The sequence below is a fragment of the Rissa tridactyla genome, chromosome 15, assembly GCF_028500815.1.
Source record: "Rissa tridactyla isolate bRisTri1 chromosome 15, bRisTri1.patW.cur.20221130, whole genome shotgun sequence".
Classification (NCBI taxonomy): Eukaryota; Metazoa; Chordata; class Aves; order Charadriiformes; family Laridae; genus Rissa; species Rissa tridactyla.
The window spans coordinates 13,567,480-13,588,923 of record NC_071480.1 but is presented as its reverse complement, the minus strand read 5'-3'; positions in this window follow the sequence as shown (position 1 = coordinate 13,588,923).

Here is a 21,444-nt window from a genome sequence, read left to right as displayed (position 1 = left end):
CGATAACAAGAAGGTGTGGAAAAACCACTTGGAGATATACCATCCGCATCATCATTAGTTATACCTGTTAAAATACTAAAATCCAACAGGTATTAACTGAAATTAATGATATGCTAGAAGACACTTGCTATCCTCAGTCCAGTCCTCACCCCACAGTAGGAGAGTAAAATGTAAACACAACAATATGGAGAGACAGCTTTCCTTCGGGGTAAAGCATGGGTGAAAACTTCTACAGCTTTTAATTTAGTTTTTCCCTTAATTCCTTCTGTCTCTACCAAGGATCAGAACTGATGAACTCAGAACTTGAACACAAAGAGAAGTCCTGCTCTCTTCTGCTAGGCTGAGAAGGGTTATGAACTAGAGAGCAGCTAGGTGAAACACCACACAATAGAAAACTATGATTATTTAGATGAAAAAAGGAGCGTATGATCCCACAGTTATTGTTCACTTATGTGCCAGCAAAAACCGGATTGGCATCTATCCCAAAAAAGCTAGCACATATTTTGATTGTGATTTTCATTTTCTTCTTCCTTTAAAAAACTGCCCCTGTAAAGTCAGCCAGGATTTAAACAAATACATCTATAGCATGATAATACTGCCATTAAAAAAATAATTAGGAACGCGGCCTGAAATAACTATCTGAAGACACTTGAAAACGTAAATCAGCCTGCGTGTTTGAATAACAGTAAGGTGATGATGGAGACGATGTGAGGTGGTCTTGCTTGAGAACCAAGAGGTTTGTTTTGATAGAAAGAGCATCAAACGGAGCAGAGCGCGGTCTGTGTGCTCCACTGCGTTCTTAGGCCGATCCATCTCCGAGAAAACTGTCAGAAAGGGCAAACGGGCAGTATAATTCTTCCCACTAGTTACGTTGTTTTGTGGGAGCAGAGCAGCTTTTAACTGACAAAGACAGATCTAACCTCTGAAATCCAGGCCTCTTATCTATTTTTTTTTTTTTTGCATGAAAAACACTGATTTTCTATTAAACCTTTTTTTTGGCTTTGAAGCTATTTGAATGCTATTTTTTCACAGAGACTTACATCTCTCCCAGAGATCCCTACAGACTTTTTATTGATGGAGATAAATATTGCCCCATGTTCCTTTTTATCATTTGCTGTCAACCATGCCAAAGAGCTTGACTCAACCACGCATTTAACAAAGGGAGTTTTTCAGTAGATCTGGATTTAGTTCTGGGTTTCCATCTTTATCGAACTGTTTACGTCTTTTTCACATACGTTTCCCAGAGCCGCAGGAACTCAGTGTGTCCAGCTGTGTCTCTTCTGCTGGAAAGCCAAGGAAAACCTACGTTAGGAGACAGCATGGAAGGGAAATTGCTGCCGTGTGGGGAAGATACTAATAAGAACTGCACCATTGCACCTCTCAGCCGCGCTGCTCACTCCCCCATCCCAAACGCTTCTCCTTGCTGGAGACCCCAGATTCAGTATGAAACCAGCCAGTGACTTTCCCATCCTTCTGCAAGGTGGTGCTGAGCCCCTGAATGGCCACACGCCACCAGCGTCCGTGCTCTGGCCAGCGGCACATCCAAAACCGCCTTCTTTCACAGCCCATTTGATTATAGTCCACAAGCCCCAAGCAGGGTTCCCAGCTCCATCACTGGGTCACTCGGGGGAAGGAGAGCCCAAGTAAAGGACGCCGACGTTTCAGTCCATCATCTTCAACCACCGCTGCGCAGAGCTGGACACCGGTCTGATCCCCGCAGGGTGCCAGCCCTAACGCCGGTTACTGTGACGCGAGGTTTTCCTCTCATCGGGTTCTCTGATTCAGCACAAGGAGGTCGTACAGATCTTCCTCCGTGCTGAGTCACAACCTGTTCCTCGTTCTCTCGGCAGGGGCTGTGTCTAAGGCAGGACGTTCCTACACAAAACGCGCAGGACTCGGGGAACATGAGTCACTGTTGCAATTTTTTTTTTTTATACCCTGCATTAATAGGTGTTAATAATAGCTTTTCAAAAACCGATTACAAATATCAATTCATGTCACGATATCATTGCTTTACCCTATTGCTAAGCTTTAGTAGTTACTATAATAATTGGACAGGAAGTTTAAAAACAGAAAATTAGTTATTGTCCGCTTTAAGCCTCTGAAATCTTACGTTTGTTCTTGCATACATCCACTGAGATCAAATAAAGCTCTGAAAATTAATTTTTTTTGTGAAAAACAGCACGTTAGTAGCGCTATTGACATTGGCTCAGAAAACCAGATCTTCATCAGGAACAGGGAAAGCTGTTGCTTTTTCTGTCATCAGAAAGGTGGGGAAGTCAGGAGAGATAAGACAAGGCATATTTGGCAATGCATAGTATTACCGCAGATCAATATTTTTCAGACAAAATGTTTTTCTTAGTTGAAAAATGGTCCGCTTTTACAAATATAATTTAGCACATAAAAACAGACCTCTGGAACCGTTTCATGTTTTGCGCGTTAAGTTTTAATGAACTTACATCGATTGTTTTTAAAAAGAAACCCATCCTTTTCAAATATATCCTCTTGCTCGTAAGCTTTATACGTTTGATTAGAAACATGAACTATTCAAAGCGTTTTATTTTCAACTTGCAAAACACAAATACTTTAAGAAAAATCAGGATTTTTCCCTCTTTGATGAACACTACCTTGTCCACACACTTTCAAAACGCATGGAAGTGTGCTGCGAGATAAAAGCCAGGAGAACAAGAATAGAAAATGATTAAATGATGGGGCCAATAATAGGCAGAAACAGTTGTGGACGGGGGTCCTGCTAACGCAGAAGTGTACGTTTTTGTGTCTAACGGGGATCAGGATTCATGGCCTAAACAAATGTTATCCTTAAACCAAGGTTTAAGGTTTGCAAAGTTGTAAAAAACCTGAAGATGCATCTTTGAATGGAAAGTTTTAGTCAGCCTCAGTTTTCATTTATAACGCATGGAAAATTGCTAATCTTACCAAGTTTGTCACCAAACGAGTGCTAAAGTCTCTGAATGGAAAAAGTTTTGCAGTCATTTCTGTGAAATGTCATGTAATTCAGAAGAAAGAGAAAAGGAGAAAAACAAGAGAGCGTTATTTCTGTTGTTTTTTTCTCCCGTGGTCTGGTAGTTAGGCTTTGTATCTCGTAATCAGGAGCCTGGACTCCACTGACCCCTCTCAGGAAAATCCTTCAGGTACCAGGAAAACGTTGTTGATGGGGAAGGAGCTCTGAGAGGACACCTCGGGTGACCTTGGACTCAAGTTCCCTAGCTTCGGAGATTACTATTTCCCGTACGTAAAATTAGGAATGAAAAGTACTAATTACTATGGTTCCTAACACATCTGAATGAACATGGTAAGTACATTTTATACTAATCCGATTAACAGATTTTTTCCTCTTTTTATCTCAAAAAAAAAATAACGCCTTGCGACCCATTGTTTTGCTAGTTAACAATTCCGTGCTGTTAGTTTAGGGCCAAATGCAAATGTAAAACAGATCATTTCCATGTAACCGATTTCTGAAAAAGAAAAAAAAAAAATAAAATAGATGCTTACTGCCTACATAACAGACTTCGATATTAATACATCACGCAGACAGCCAGAATGAAAGAGAGCAAAGCAAGGATCCCACATCACAGAAACGTAACTGATACAGAGACAGAGTAAATACCAATGTCAGAGGAAATTCATTAGCTAATCTTATCTAAAGAGCATATCTAAATGTGTCAGGTGATAAAAAGCTAGGCCGGCTCAAACCGGCTCTCTGGAAGATGCCTGCCTATTTGAGCCACGGAAAGAATGAAAACGCACGTACTGTATTACACGTCCCTCAGCCCTCGCTCGCGGCACCGCTGAGCAGCAGAAGCAACACTTCGGAGACGACGACAGTCTTACCAAGCACACGGTTGCCACAGCAGTAAAACGTCCTACAGATCCTACTTCTTTTGCTCCATGCTTTCAGCTAAGTGAAAAGTACCTTGTATAGGGGGCTCCTTAGTGAGAAATACCACAAAATTCTTTAATAATAAATACGTATGCGTGGCCTCACTGCTGCTGTCACTGCCACCAGTGATGCGTGTCCTTCTTTTGCGCGGAGGCTGCAGCCCCAGCGCCGGGCGCCTGTGGAGCCCCCTCCTCTCCCGGCTGCGGCAGCGGGTACCGCTCCACACCTGGGAACATCTGCACGGGGCGGGAGCAGGGTCGCAGCTCCAGTGCGAAGGGCTGTTGGACTAGAGAGGCAAAAAACACGAGTTGCAAACCCTCTGAAGCTTAGGGGACTCTGCGAGTTACCTAAAATACTGGGGGAATTACACCTGCCCTCATCACTATTTCTCTTTAATCAAGAATGTCACCTTCCAGGACTAACTTAAAGAACTAAAACAAATAGACATTTTTCTATTTAAGTTCTCGTAGTCTTCGTTAATGTTTCCCTCTGGTTTCACCTTTTGTAACCATCCCTGCCTTAAGCTTGACAGTTTCTTGGAAGCGCTGTTTCTCACTGTTGGGTACCTACCGTACCCTTAACAGAAAAAAAAATAAAAATCCCTTACACGTTCCTGAGTTCATAGACAGAACAGCTGTGCATCTTTATTACACATATGCTGCATTCTGGTTTTGCTTGTTAGCCAGCAGACAGGAAAGTTTTATTTTTAGGCAGATGTGAAAGCCCTAATTTGTTGCAGAGGGGAATAGAGAGCCTAATAATAGCATACAATACAGCCAATGCCAAATTAATTAATGGAGACCAAAACAGGTTACAGCTTATGAACCAAAGCTACTATTTTCCACTTCCCTAGCCTTCCCCCTCTCTCTGAAATAGCGTAGTAGAGCTGGAGTTGGAAGAAGGACACCCCACAGCATCTACTCGTTACTGCAGGCCTTCTGCCGCGTGTCTGAGCTATGGGGCAGCGAGGTTTGTCTTGACCTTACAAACACGCTGACGGAAGAGACCAGCCTGTGTGTCAGCCACAAACGACTTCTTCCACAACTGACCAGCACCGCTCGAGGCCCTCGTTGATGAACGCATCCCAGCTCGCTCGCAGACAAGCCGGCATCATGGGAAGGGGCACAGAGGAGGAACCCTCAGAGCTTGGGAGGAGGTTGCATCCAGGAGGAGCGGGTGCATCCAGCTCCCGGGTCACAGCCTCCACCGGCCAGGGGCAGATGACCCGGGGGGAGGCTGAGAATAGCGCGTTGCCTCCCCCTGTTCTCGGGTGACCACACGTGTTTGCCGTCAGCTCTTTCCAACTAGGAGCAGGAGCCTATTTTAAGCGCTCCCTTTCCTCACACATACACTGTTGCCATAGCTGCAAAACTAATGCACATGGAAAGAAGGGTTCTTACTCTATTGACTCAGCAGAGAGGCATGTTACTGAATCTCTCCGTTTCTTAACTCATCTACGTGAAAGATAGTGGGCCAGATCCTTCCCCAGCTGGTGCTAAAAAATGGCATGACTATTGGCTTAGTGAATCCCTATTAATTTGCAGCAGCTGACATACTAGCCCTTTGTTTTCCATTGCTACGCCTTTCAGAATTGTTCATGGTATATTATAATTAATTCAGCTTCTCCTCTTGTACCTCCCTTTGAAGGATACAGCCTGACAGAGCAGGAGAAAACTGCATTCGCTCTCCTGCTGTCCACCCTTCACTTATCTGAGGATTCAGCGAGTGGATGCGCAGTATATCTCAGCCTTTAACTTGCGTCACATTTCTAGGGTGACAGACAACCGTTTTGGGAATATTTAAGGTAAGCTTCAAATGCCCTGGCAGTGAGCTTTCATTCCGACCTGGCAGCAGTACACGCCGCAACAGTGGCTTGCACTGATTTTGCTCACGTTTGCAAGCTTTTCAGCCAACTCCCCTTCAAATATAATTGCTAATATTTTGAAGCTGTTGTCTGCCAGGATACTTTAAGAAGAACCCCATCAACACACTTGAAAGAAGCCCACTGCAGGTTTGGCTATCATTTTGAAAGAATGCTTGATTTAAAGGTTCAAATTTTCCTGCCCATTCCTAAGCTTAAACAGAAAAGAAAAACAAACCAGCACAACGTTAATAAAAGGCAGTCAGGTCTTCAATTGATAAGAACTTGCACATCTCTCCTTCGCCTTCCAAGTTTATTGAACCTTTAGAGCAAGGAACACAAAAATGGGTCTGATCCAAAGAGCAGGCAGTTGCTCAGTATTTATAAGCGGGAAAAGCTTTTGCTATGCAAGTTTTCCAGTTCCTTGACTGAAGGTAGTACCATGACTACTGGGGATCGTGACTAGTAGCTGGGCACTGTGGGTTGCCCAGAGAAGTTGCAGATATCCGTCCCCGGAGGTGTTCAAGGCCAGGCTGGACAGGGCTTGGAGCAACCTGGTCCGGTGGGAGGTGTCCCTGCCCAGGGCAGGGGGTGGAATGAGATGATCTTTAAGGTCCCTTCCAACCCAAACCATTCGATGATTCTGTGACTGCTGAGGTTCCTTGTGGAAGGGACTGGTGTTTGGGTACCAGACCCGAAATAAGAGGACAGCAGTGCCGTGTGTGCCTTAGCAGGGTGAGGAAAGACACAGATGCATCCTTGGGGCATCCAGGAGTTGGGGAGCTATCTAGGGGCAAAGGCTAAATCGCTCATTTTGCTTCTGGTCCTCAGAAAGTGGATGGCGCAGTGGGGACTGGTGGAATACAAACTGGTGATCTGTGATGGCAATGGCACCTGGAGGAGTGGATGCCGTAGTTCTGCAGAATGGACGGGTTGCAGAAGTAGCCAGACATAAGGAGAGAAGAAAAAAATATCAAGGGCTAACATGGGCTATGCTTTCTGAAAATGATGCTAATGTCAATGAGAGGGGAGACTAGAAGGGGGCTGAGAAAAGAAAAAGCCTTTGGAAGAGGAGCAAGGAAGTTTTCCTGCATTCTGCCATTTTTTTGCCCTGACTTCCAAGTCTTACACTCTTTACTTAATAAACTAATAGATGAGTTAACGGTCTGCAAACCTGGGACCGACTCACCATCCCTGGCTAGTAGAAGATAGGTGGGAGAGAGGCAGATTTTCTTCAGAAGCCAAACAAGATTACAAGATCAGCCCTAGAAGCACGCCGTGTTTTGCATCAATAAGCTGCCCTAGGTGACACTTGATTCACTGCTTGTGAGTATCTTCACTCAGGCAGGTTGCCTCTTTGTTAATTACTAGAATATTATAGTTGGTGATACTGAAGCAATAAAGATTAATCCTGGCAAAAAAAAAAAATCTCATATATTCAAAGTCTTTTGTGTAAGGCGTACAATACAGCTGCTACAGGAATTAGCTGTGGAGATACAAACTGTATTTCAGAGTTTTACTCTGAGTTTGGGGATTTTTTTGGCAACGTTTTGCTATTTCTTTGCATAGCTGTGGCAGTTAGGCAGGGTCTATAAGAGAGACATACACTGGGGTACAAAGTGTTCATGGTGAGCCAGGAGAGCACCCAGACTTGAATCTGAACATAAGAGATTCAGACTCCTACATCTCATCAACTACTCCAGAAAGATGAGTTGTCTGCTCACCTGAGTCCTGAATTAACGTATATACATCCTCACGTCTCATTTAGATTTCTGTGACTTCTCTGCGCGCAGGGCTTTGCTGGTTTAGACAGCAATACCCGCTTTTGTTTACGCCAAGAAGAGCACGTAAGATTTTAGCACCATTAAAATCCAGCAGCATGGCTCAGCTGAAAGCTGTCAAGCGTCGAGATATAAATATTACCTCCTAGCTATTACTGTTTATAAAGTGATCCAGCTCTTCAAAAAGTCAAGCTATACCGTATACTCATGTGGCTTCCTGCAACAGTTAATTCCAAAGGCTGCTTAAACATGTATGTTATTTTTCCTTTGACATGCTTTAAATGTATTTGTCATTAATCTTGACCCTTTGACTGTTCCCCGAGGGACAATGAAGTGATCAGACAGCTGTGCCCCTCATAACTTTTAATACTTTTAATTAAATCCCCTTTGGACCTTTTTCCCTTCTCTATTCTTTCTTTAGTCAGGCACCAAGAAAAACGACCACAATTTTAACATCTAAACACTGGAAACTATGAACATATAACAATGCAGAAATAATTTCTTATTTTTCAATTTACTTAATTATTTTTAAATTTAATTTCTGGAATGAATGAATGAGAGTTCTATTTTCTTCTGAAAATTCTTTTTGAAGTCACAGTGGTTTGGCCTCATGTGTATAACCATAAACAGAGCTGTACAGCTTTGGACAGATACTTTTAAGAGAGAGTTCAAGTTCTGCTCTTCCATAGTTTAACAAGACAATAGTCTTTATAAAACTTTTACCCACAAAAATAGTTGATCTGTCCTGAGAATGATCAATCTCGTTTAAAGGTAACAGGCTTGGCTTGCAGATAAAACAATCCCTATCATTTTACTATCCTATTCTCGTGGTTTGCATCCAAGTTTTGGTATTTGGTATTTACTGGCATGTATAGGAATTGCCGAAAATGTCAGTGAATTGGCAAATTGTAAATATCACTGACATTAAAAAACAAGAAATTATTTTCCACTGCCTCAAACTTTCCATTAATAGGCTGTCAAAAGTGAGTATCACTTTTGATTCCCTAACTTTTCTTGGAGGGATTAAAGAAATCAACCAGGAATAAAAACATTGCTAAGTTACTTTGCAGTATTTATTTTGCATAGTGCAACTGGGGCCACATTCCTAGAGTTGTTTGGTTTTTACACCTTTTTCACCTCCTGTGCTCTGGGGATTATGGGAACACTCCTAATTTCAATTAAATAATAGATTTGCGCTTTATTTGTAAGGGTACGGGTAAATCTCAGCCCAGCAAAAGGTCATTTTGGCTGTTTCTGTTAAAAACTAGCCCGAAGAATGTCAGGCTTTTAGCTAGCTTGGTCTTTTGTTGCAAGCTGACAAACTGCTTGCTTTGAAAACATTACAGGAACTGGAACCAGTTCATCCCTGTGCATTGCAAGGGTGTGTACCCGCAGTTTCACAGCTTGGTGTGGAGAGGTGTCCGGTTTGATTTTTTTTTTTTTAAGCTCACCAGAACTTAGAAATCAAAGAGAAGCTCAGCCGTATGCTCAAAGGGAGCCAGCTTGAACAAAAGCCCTGCAAAGACAAACTGAGTTTGTGGCACACCTTCCCCCCACCCAGGGTAAAACCAGAACTATTTTCCAGCATCCAGAAGCAGCAGGGGAACCTCTAAACACACAGACTACGGTACTGTCCTTACCCTGGTCCTTGGGCTGGGACTCCCCCATTTTCCCCATTCCACAAACCCACTTCATTAGAGGGAAATGGTTTTGTGGACTCTCCCGCCCCACGCAGGACCCAAGATGTTTTCACACTCATCACCTGTGAGTTACGAGACACCTTACTTCTCTGCAACACTTACACAAAGGAAACTAAATTACTGTGAATATGTCCCCATTCAGGAGCAGCACCCAAGAGATGCGCACGCAGCACAGCTTTTTACATCGGCCTGGGAGCTAGGACACCTCGGAACATGCAACTGTTATTGCACAGGCATCCCTAAGCGTTCGGAACAGGCAGGAAACACTCGTATTTTTAGACCTAGACATCCCAAGCCCAGTTAAGCCCTGCAGATAAATTATCCAGCAATGTCATCGCTTCTGCACACCAGAAAGCCAGCCGCAGATTTTTCTCGTTCAACGTACATTAAATTAAACCTGCCAGTAAAGGTGCCTCCGGGGATAATTCTGGTGCAGTCTCAGGACGGCTAATAAACTGTTACCGTAAGCTGAATTCCTTCTACCTTCAGTGTGCGAGGGGGGCATGCCCAGCGATAGGGAAGATCCACCACCTCCCGGAGCAGCTGAAGGAGGACCTCTAGGCTCCACCACAGGAACGCTGCAACGAGGCAGCAGATTTAGACCAACACGGCAGGGAGGAAAAGGGTGTCCGAGATAAAAGTGGCTTATAAAATAACTTGGAATGTCAGCACATGATTATGTTGTTTTCCCCTCAATCACTAGTTAGACTGCTGTGTTGCAAAACACCCTGAAGCTTGAGAAACTGCTAATGGGCAACAGCTTTTGGAATGTCATAAATGCTAAGTTTTACTGGTCTGGGAAGACAGCTTATTGTACAGTCAGAATTCAGATGGGGAAATATTTGGACACTTGCAGCTTGTAACAAAACGAGAGAAAGTGGATTAGTAGGTTTTGTAACTCATTAAAAAGGGAAGAGTTGCAAAAGAAAGATTTGTGGGAAATCTGCACCCACAACACTGAGAGCACCTCGGCCCGGGCTCTTGCATGCCCTTTTTCAAAGTTATTTACACCTGGACAAAAATAACACCATTAACTCCCTACATCCCATCAAGAACAACTCCACAAGACATTTTGCAGATGAGAGAATCTGACAGATGACAGGACTGAACCCAGAAGACGCTAACCGGGAATACTTGAGGTAACGGGCTTTGCTTTATGGTCTGAAGGCGTGAGAGAAGCCCCCTCGTCTTTCAAGGCAGCAGGATCTCCAAAACATGCAGAACGCAGCCGCTGCGCGCGCAGTGCTGAGCCCAAACCCAGATGACTATAGGCCTACGTGGCTTCTGGCTGAAGCAAGAAGTAGGATGAGCTTGTATCTGCCTTCAATAAATCACGTTGACTTGCCCCGAGACTAATCATAATGGAATGAAAAAGCTTTTTACTTTAATAAAGCAGAGGGCGATTCCAAAGGTAAATTAGGAAGAGGTACATTATAAAGAATAAAAATTCCTTTCAAAGGTATTGGAAGACACTGAAAGGCTATAAAATACCTCATTGGCAGCCTCCATGCCTAGCATCAGCTTTCTGCTCTTTGTTCTCAGAGAGCGAGTTCACACTGAAGAGATAGACGTGCAGTCACGAGAGCTTTTACTTGCTAAGATACATCAAAGTTGACCTGTTAGATAAACAGATTTGTTTAATGATTACATTTTCCTGTGCCAAATGAAAACACATAAAAGTGCAAGATTCAACAGCTTTGTATGGATTTTTTTGCTTGAGTTGCACAATGGAAAGTGTTTGTACTCTTCGCCAAAACAGTAAGGCTCCACAACTCTGAATTTGGCAAGGACGGAGCCTAGTCCAAATCACTCTCCAGCGATTGTTGGAAGAGAAATGCCAACAATTTGTTTTTACGCTTACAAGATGCGTCATGTACAGTACAGAGTGATCCTAAACAATTCTAACTAACCATCTGATGGCTCTTCATTATCACTGGAAATTCTAAAAAGCCACCAGAGCTGGGTCTTCCCTGGAGGAGCGCAGTTAAGGAGTGGTCTGTGGATGGCACGTAGCAGTTCTACAGAGGATGAGCCACCACCAGTCGAGGCTGATGGAAGGATTATCACAGACTTCAGTGAATGTTGGGTCAGGGCTCAGATACAGCTTGATTACAACCTCTTAATTAGGTCTTGCCCATGACATCTGCAAACTTTGCAGTAAGCCACATTATTGAGTACTGACATTATTAGGTAAAAACACTTGTTACAGTTCTGTCATTAGGCAGATCCCAAAAACTTAAGGAGATATTAATTGCAATTGTTAATGTTCATTTTTTTCCAATAATATGAGCAGTTACATAATCAAGCTAGACTGGCAATTTTCTTTATTGTATCTGTAAAAACATCAGGTTTTCATTTTCTGATGTTTGGCTTTTTTTACTCTGACACTATGACAGTTTACATATTTATTCGCACAGTCATTTGTCTTTGCGATTCTCAGCAGTGTAGGTATTAATTTTTACTTGTTTTATTTTTTTATACACTTTTCATACAAACATCACTTGTTACAGCCTACTCAACACAATTTTTCAGGACTATAACGCTTATTTTCGCATGCGTGAAACTAATCAACGCTGTAATAGAACAAACATTTGTCAGATGGTGAACACTCAGTCTTATTGAATGCATTTGTCAAAGTGGCAAGTACGTTTCTGCAACACAACTGCCACCTGATAATTACAGCATAAAAAGCTCGCTCTCCCCATGGAAAACTAAGCAACTTTTTATATGCTGTAAGCGCACAGTTGCAGGCTAAATATTGTGTTTGGTTTTATTTTACCAACAGACAGCTTAGCTCCATAACTTATTGAGCCTTGTAAAGCACTGTATTAGTAACTGTTGATGTGCTTAAGTCTAAAATAGTTTATAGGTGGTATTTTTTTCTGACAATGCTGACTAAAGTTACCATTTGGTAGACTGGAAATTCTTAAATAGCACCAACAACAGCGCGCTAATAATAACCTGAGCGACTGTAGGAGACTTGAGCAATGACCCTCGTCCAGCCTGTTGCTGGAAAGGAATCCTACCGGATAGGAGTTAGGCTGGTTGGTTGGGATTTTTCATACTTATTTGCTCATCCTTATAATTCTTGGTAGCTTTTTTATTTCCCCAAATATTTGAGACTGATTTTAGAGACAACGCCTGATGTTTAGACCATGCAAACCTCATATGAGAAGAGCCAAATGCTTTATCAGTTGTCAGCAGAGGCGAGGCAAGACAGCGCAGCCAAAACCGTTTGGGGTGTCCTTCACGGAGAAGGAAGCTTTCTGCAGTTGCCCCTTTCTTGCCTTGGTTATGCTTAGGCAAGGAGAAACGCTTCCCCATCACACAAAGGCAAAGTGTTCAAATAACTCCACAGACTGGCAGCGTTATTGCTGCTACCTTTATCTCTGTGCCAATGTCTGCGACCGGGGCTTGCTAACCTGACTTGGATGCTGTGTCCACTTACGGAGCATCTCACGATGCTCCCGCTTAGAACAGCGCAAAGCCTGAATATTTTTCCGTGATAGAACCTATTGTGAAATGATGCAATTTTCCTATTTTTATACCAGGAACAAATTACCTTTTTCTCATACCACACGCTTCTAGCAGAAAAAGAGTGAACGTCAAGTTCCTTACATTAATTAAGGCTCTGGGCAAAACTGATTAAGTTTTACATATTTTTTTGACAGAACAGTATGACCATTGTAGCATAAACATAAGATTCTCATTGATATACAGGTATTAAAAACCAAATGTTTTTTTAAAACCTAGCGTAAGTCTAATAACAGAGAAACAGATGAGATTCTGATAACTTCTGGAGGATCCTGAAACGTCTGCAGACAAGAGAAGAGTAATGTATGCAATTTAGCTATAAAGCTATAGCAATAAAGCTATAAATTATTCCTACAAAAGATTATTTTCTTTGAGTTAGAAACATGTGTGAAATAACGTGGAATAATTTTGATCATTTTTACATTTGCTTTTTGAAATGTGTTACAATATCCAAACTACAGAACAGAATCAACTACTCCAATTGCCACGTTTTATTTTAGCCAGAATTTTACGTTTCAGAAAGATTTTAGCAAACTACTGTCTTCTGGGAAATTGCCACCGTTTCGAATGCTGTGATGAATACAGATGTAACCCTATTTTATTTCTCCTTGTGATAACTAGCCAGGGACCTCTCCCTCACCGTAATCCAGCGTCCGGAGCCAGAGCAGCTACATCTGCCCTAAGGACAGGACACTCCTGCTTCGCCAGCTGCACAAAGGCGACAGTGACACTGAAGCACCACAGCACTGTTCCTCCTCTGATCTTCCCCTGTCCCTACAGCTGAGAAGGACAGAGAAATCTGGAGAGACAGATGGACCAAACAGCGAATTTTGAATGACCTAAACTGTCACCCAACCTTTCAGTTCGCTAACAGCGAAGGGATCCCTGTTCTTGCGTTCACAACCAAAAATAATGTGTTATATGGGTTACAGTAACAGTAGGGTGGAAAGTAAGACCTGCCTAACCTTTCCCCATGTGTATATTTATTTTACAGCCTTGTTTTTCCACAGTTGCCATTGGGTGTAGCATCACAGCTGTCCTTGCTTGCTGGCAGTGTATTTTTATTCACTTATCTCCGACCTAGCAGTTATTTTTTTCCATCAGTGCTTAGTTTCCAATTCCCTTACCCTGACCCCCTGCACAGAAGAGAAGCTCCTCTTTTCACCTCTGAACTTGGTCCTTTCAGCAGCTTCTGCGGATTGATCTGTGGGTTTGGACAATCCATTTCGCCTCTCCCCATGGGTTTCTTATTCTCCAAGACACATCATGATCTCTCTGCTGGTGTGAGACTTCATCGTTGACCTCCCAAAGCAATACAGCGCACAAAACACCACTGTTTTATGTGATGTTCTCTCTTAATTTTCCCTGTGATCTGGAAAATGCCGTGCTTTCCCAGTTATAGGTAGAAGCTTCAGTTTCACTTGGTTTTAATGCAAAGAATCTCTTATTTTCAGTCTGTTGCCGGGTCATTAATTTGGATTCATTAAAAAAAAAAATAATTATACAATTCGTAAACTATTATTCAACCAATTAAGAGGTTTTGAAGGAGTCAGAAGACTCAGGTTCCCCTTTCTACCGCAGAACAGACTTTATGACCTTGACCATTTGTTTTCATTGCTTAAACTCCCCACTTGTAATATCTGAGACAGCATCTCCCCGTGCTGCAGCACTAAATGGATAAACGCAGTGAACATTAGAAGTGTTTGGAGAAGCCCATATATCACGGAACTGAACATTTGATCTGTAAGGAGGATAAAATGGAAGGAAGAAAAGTCCTGGTAAAAAAAAAAAAAAAAAAAAAACCAATCACCTCTGAAGCATAGAGGTTTCTGATTAGCTGAACAGTGAACTTCTGGATCAGCCAAGAGGACCAGCAGAGGAAATAATGAGCCAAAGAGCAGACACGGATCACAACACCTCATGGCCAAGGGGCTTTGCTGGTGATGCACACAACTCAATAGCAACCTGTCTCACAGGGAACCGACGGCCACCCCACCAAAAGCTCCTGAACCAGCAAACTTGGCCTAATGGGAAAACGAACCACTTCATTCATCTTGGAGAAGGAAACCAAAGTCAGAGGGAGGAGTTCAGAGGTGGCAACCACAAACCCATCTTGTAAATCTGGCCAGACTTTGAGCCTGTGCATTCTGTAAATAGTTCTCTTAATAGAGCACGAGCTTAGTTTTACAACCACCCTGCACAAGCACGCTTTCATGTTGTTCTTCTACACGTGATACACAAAACAGATTTAGGTACCTAATAGTAGGCACACAGATAGAAATTTTTGGCCTTGGGTTTTAAGAGCAGAGATGGGGGAAGAGTCCCAAAAGCAGATCCAGAGCATCTTAACACAGGGATGGGTACGCATATGCCTGGAAAGCACCTGTTAGTGGAGATTAGCAAGTAAATCTTTGAGGAGCGGAGTAGATGAATAATTCCCCTACCAATGACACAGACAATACTGGAAAGAGAAAATGGCATCCATAAAAATAATTTGTAAATATAAAATCCTGGACCTCTAGACTGGAAAGCTTATTTTTAAGCCGTTATTTTTACGTGTTGTATGTTTCCACTTAACATTGCAGCTTAGTAAAAGGGCTGAAGCCCACTCGTACACAGCCATACGTCCGTACGCAGCCTGTTCGTGAGCGTTATCTTTCTGGCTGAGCAACTGCTTGACTTGTTCAGGGAAACAAAAGCGCCATACACTTAAATGCACCTTTTTTTTTTTTTGCTTCTCTGCCTTCACTTCATGACAGTAAGTGCTCTCACATCACACCGCTACATCTCAGCATGCGCATTTAGAAAATATGTGAAAATGTTAAAAAAGCAAAAAGCACAGCTTTCCCTTGCTACAATAGGTGAAATCACATTTAAGACTATTTGTCTTCCAGCTGGATATTCCTTCCCAAGCATGGTTCTGAGTCAGAGACATCAATTTCAACACAACACAATGTACATGCCTAATGGCTGCACTGGGACAGACCAGAAAATACCTGGGTATAAACTTGGAGTGGCTCCAGTTTTTATTAATTCAGACATAACTAAGATTCTCAAATTTTCCTATTCAACTCATGGTAGGCAAGAAGCGAAGCTTCAGAAGTAAAGCAATCTTCCCCGGGAATTTTTCAATTTCAGAAGACCTGCTGCTGCAAATAAGTACCTGCAGTTTACTGGGAAAGGGTATTACTGAACAAGCACTCTCCAACTGTCGCTGCCCGTTGCCTTTGCTCTGGGCCATCCTCAACGTCCTCTCCAGCCACTCACTCAGCACACAGGGCGCAGGACAAGTTACCCTTCCACACCTAAACAATCCTGGTTGTCTTTTCAGCCTCTGCGTGGAGCCCTGCAGCGGAACTTTCTGTTTCCCCCAGGGAACAGCTGAATCCTGCTCTGTGAACCAGAGCAATGCACGACAGTCCAAGCCTACGTACATCTCACTGTAGACCTTTCCTAAGCTTCTCCAGCTGGGATTGCTTAGGTTTATTGGAGGCTGATAGGTTATACTGCTTCTGGGAACTTAAAACCGCTGTAGCACGAGCATTAATCAGCTGGTTTAAAGTGGAAAATTCACATAGGTCAAGACACAAGAGTCTTAAAAACAATAAAAATCAAATATTTAGAAGTGTGACAATCTGGGGCTCATTGTGTTAGGTGGTATCTCCAGAAATACGAAAGTGGTGTCATCCAGTGGCTGAGCTACAAATGAACAGGAAAGAGTGCTGCAGACCAGAAATCACACGGGCAGGAGCTCATGTCGGCGAGGACTGAAGTATTTTAACACTTGAGCACAAATAGAGCATTGGCCAGAGCATTCCCCTCACTAACCTTCCACTCAAAGTCTTTCTTATGTTGCAATACACGTCCCTAATAATCCAGCCCATTTACAAATCCATTTTTGCTTCTCCTTGCCCTTTCCCGAAAAGGCAGAAGGGAGCTCCTGCAGGCTGGCTCAAGGCTGTCACGCAGCAGGAAGGCTGAATTTTGTCACTCCAATAACAAGAGGCCACTGCTGGGCTGCTGCCACTTGGAGGGAGGCAACGGATGGGTGAAGAACTGGGAGGGACTCCAGGTCTGGTGTTCTCCTGTTACTGCTGCCAAGCAGGAGCAAAAACCCTGACCCTCCACCATCAGTTTGGATCACCAGAGCACTAGTGAAGAGTTTACGGTATTAAACTGCCTACCTTACCATCAATGTGGTCTTCACACAGTTCTGGGTCCTTGTGGACATGCAGCTCGATATGAGTGAATAGCATGCTGCTGCGGCACAGAAAGCCAACAGGACACTGGGTGGCATCAACAAGGGCTTCACCAGCAGAGAGAAAGAAGTCGTTATCCCAGGCCACACTTGGAATACTGTGTCCAGTTTTGGTCCCCACGACACAAAAGAGTGGTGGACAGGCTGGAGAGGGTATAGAGAATGGTCACCAAGATGATCAAAGGACTGGGAAGCCTCTCTTATGAGGAAAGGCTGAGAGAACCGTGTTTGTTCAGCCTTGAAAAAAGAGGGCTCAGGGGAGACCTTATCACCACCTTCCAGTATTTTAAGGGTGGCTGCGAAGAACAAGGAGAGACTCCCTTTTTACAAGGAGTCACACGGAAGAGACACAAGGTAACGGGTACGAGTTCCTCCTGGGGAGATTCCGATTGGGCACAAGAGGAAAAACTTCCACAATGAGAACAATCAGCCACTGGAATAATCTCCCAAGGGAAGAGGTGGATTCCCCATCATTGGGCACTTTTAGGATTCGGCTGGACAGTGCTGGGCCGTCTTGTCTAGACCGTGCTTGTGCCAAGAAAGGTTGGACCAGATGATCCATGAGGTCCCTTTCCAGCCTGCTGTGCCGTGATTCTTGAAATCATGAACAAAACCTGAGGTTCACAACCCCTCATTTGCACTTTGCCATCTGCAAGGCTGGGAGAAGCGAGTTGAGAACAAACGTGTCTCCAGATTACTTTTCAAAAGGTGGCCACTGTCCTTAGCTTGTCAATTTTCCATCAACTGTTCCAGAATTTATTTCCAAAAATACAGAGCGAGCTCTAAGGGGTAGCCAGCCACCACTATCTTTGAGCAGCTAGCGTGTCTGCTTGCCCGGCCAACTCCTCTCTATTAGAAAACAGAAAATCATGTTGTAACTGATAGCAACAGTGGGTGTAACCTGCTCTCTGTGGGGAAAGCTGAATTAGTGCTTTTCATTCCTTCTAATCCCCCTGAGCTATAACACCCCTCATGGAGGCTCTAGCAAGGTCGAAAGACTTGAACGCGATACTAAGCTGGTGAGCCAGGTGGCTGGCAATATTCCTTTCATCCAACCCTATTTTTGCTTACCTGCCATTTTAAGGCTACTCGTAAATATAGATCAGAGGGTTCATAAGCAATAGGATATGAACACCTTGCAGGAAAGATTCTAGCAACAAAAAAGTTCTCCCTTTTTTCTGAACCTTTCCATTCTCTGGCGAGCATTCTCTTTTAGACATGGAAAAAGCTGAAGCCCAAAGACCAATTCTTACCACGCACAAAAGGTTTTATATTCCACATACAGAGATTATATTTTACAAAGCACGGGATATGAATCCGAGATGCACACTAGAGCCAGCACCGACAGCTCTTCCAGCCAGTGAGCAATGGTCCTGCAGGAGATGTTCCATGAGTACCGGCGAGAGTTTCTGTGCTCAACGTGAATCTCTTGGAGGATCGTTTGCTCAGCCTGTACTTTCAGTAAGAAATGTGCACAGGGATAGTTTCTCTGGGGAAGCAGCATTCACTACAAATTCACTCTGCAGCGCGTCTTGGAAAAAGCTTATTTGCATGTCTACATCCAAAAAAGCCTCCCTTCAAGAAGAGACTGATTTTCTTACAGTTGAGCACATTTAAGGTGCAGAAAGCTGCAGAAGTGCATCTAAGACAGTTTTCAAAACAGACGTGAGCTAAGAGTTCATCCTCCCATTGAAACTCATGGCACAAGAAAAAGTTATTATAATTGTACAGAAAAATGCTATGGACACAGAAGCTATTTTGTGAGCAAGTAAAAAATGATTGTTACAATATTTTATCCCAAGTTATCAGTTACTGACAGCTTTGGTGAAACTAGTTGGTTTTTTTTTTCCTTTTTTGACTCTGATGTCCTAGCAGACTCCTTCAGAAAAAAAATTAAAAGTCAAACCAAGATGTGAAGAATTATCTTTCCAATAAAGTTCTGTGCGAGACACTTATTTTTTTCATGTCTCAAAATTCCAGTAAAGGAGGTCACAGACAAGGGCATACATAGAAAAATCGTCCTTGGTTAGCTGTAATCTTTGGTATTTCAATGGTGTTTTCTAGAGCGTTCATCCATCTCCCTGGCATGAGTGGGGCTGAGCTAGCCCCCAAGCACTTCTGAAAATCCCACCTGTAATGATTAATTCTTCAGAGCATTGCATACAAACCCCTATGGCTCTGACAATTCATTGTAATAAATTAGGCACTGATTGGATTTTTTCCTTGTATTTATGCAGCTTAATGTTATTTAAGACATGAATACCTAGCAGCACAGTGTGCTTTCATAGAAACTGCAAACATTAATTTGGTATCCAGTACATTCACGGGCACCTCCGCATCAGGCCACGTCCTTCTCATGAATCTCTAGCAGAGTTGCTGAGGGTTACAGAGGTCATTTTGGCCCTGCTCGTCTTAGTCCTTTTACTCATCATGGTGAAATACAAGGTGTCAAGGCAGACTACTCTGCACGCAGATGGGATAGGGGGTTGCGTTCCTGAACAATACCCTGTTCAATGCAACAAGAGGACAGAAATTATTACTTTTAAAAAAAAAAAAAGCATGTTCACTCTATGCGATGTTACTTTCTCAAAGAACAATCTGAGAAAATAAGAGACTCTCAACTAATACAAAAATCAAAGCATTTCTGTTGAGCAGCCACTCAAAGTTCTGCTCAACCTGCAGACACTGCAGAGCTCAAAATGCAGCAATGACCAAGTACATTTAAACTAGGCAAGAGCACGGTGACTGCCTCCTTAGTCCTGGCAGCAAAGAAATGGCCAAGAATCAGGTTGGAATATATTTTTTTTTTTTTTAAGAAAACATAAATAGACTTGATTCAGTTAACTGATGCATTCACCAGATGTAATCCCTAACCAATGGATTATACACAGTGTTCAATGCATAATTCCGATCTGCTCTTTATTTATAAGAGAATGAAAAGGATCAGGTCTATTTTTAACTTCCTGGAAAGTTTAAAAATAAAGAACAGCTTTCGATAATGCATTAAACAGCAGGTTTCAGCCTTTCTAAAATGAGCCTGTGTGTATCGAAAGGGTGAAGTCCTGCAGCTCTACTACCCACACCACAAGTGGGTGAATTAAGAACAGCACGTAGGGAACAAATGAAGATTGGGGTGTATGTGCTGATAAATACTATACGTGCATGACTAAGATTTAGGGAATGGCAGGGAGTCTTAAGTGGCCTGGAACTTAGTCCCCAGCTCAGCTCAAGAGGTGTTAGGCAGAGAGAACAAAAGTACACATGGCATTTTGCTGGATGGGGATCTTTAACATCTCCCTAGTCCAGCTCTGCACCTTTAAGAATCTAAAGTCTGTCTCACTTTAAGAGATTTTCCATCTTCCCCCCCACCCACCCCATGCACACTTTTCCAGCACGTTTTGTGCCCTGTGCCTTTCAGTATTTAAAATTTAATTTAAGTCTTCAGTCAGACGAGGCCGGGTTTACATTAGTACATTCCACAGCAAATCCTGGGGTGCTGGGGAGAAGGTGGCCACTGGTCACTGCACCAGCCTTTTTAGGAAGCCTCCCACCTGGTTTCACTGAAATAAGGAGCACCAGGGGCTGCAACAGGGCTGTCCCCATCCGTCCCCCCGCCCCCAGCCTCTGTAACCACTTTATCACGCCATCGCCCTGAGCAGCGAAGGCATGGGCACCCTCACGTTTCAGGGGGACACCGTCCCGCAGAAGGAACAGCCTCGGTGGGAGAGGCGTTAACATCACAAGCCACCACCGGTGCATCAGCCAGGGTCAGGAGTAAGAGCCATCACTTGTGGCTTCATTCCAAGTGATTCCTTCCTTAGAGAAAGGCTGATAACAGATACAAAATGCTTGGGGAAAAAAAAAAAAAATGCATTTCTTAACAGTTTCAGCTCAGGTAAAACCTCAGGTTATGGGTAGGCCACAAAACTAAAATTCATCCTTGCCTCTAAAACCAGATCCTGTTAAGTGTTCTCCCTTTCCTTTTGTTTATCTCTCCACACTTAGGAATCATTTCCCTGTAGGCCAAGAAAAGGAGACACTAATAAGGAAGCAACCACTTCCCCATGAAGAACGCCGAAGCGAAGGAGAGGGAGACGGGATGCCCTGGCCAGCTCGGAGCCCGGCCGTGCCGGGGGGAAGAGAACGCCTAATAAGCATCATTTGCACTTGGTTTGAAAGACGGGCTTCCTCTAAAACAAATTCATGGGAATTTTTGTCCAGAAACTCCAGAGAAACTCTTTCGTAGAAGTAGTTCTTTTAAATGAAGTATCAGGTGACATACAATGAAAGGTGGTGTTTTTTTCCCCTATATGTTTTCTATGTATGTAGAGCTACGCCCGTATACAAAATACTACCCACTGGCCAAGTTTATAAAGAATGCTGTTTTGTGCGACGTGATCTCCATTACA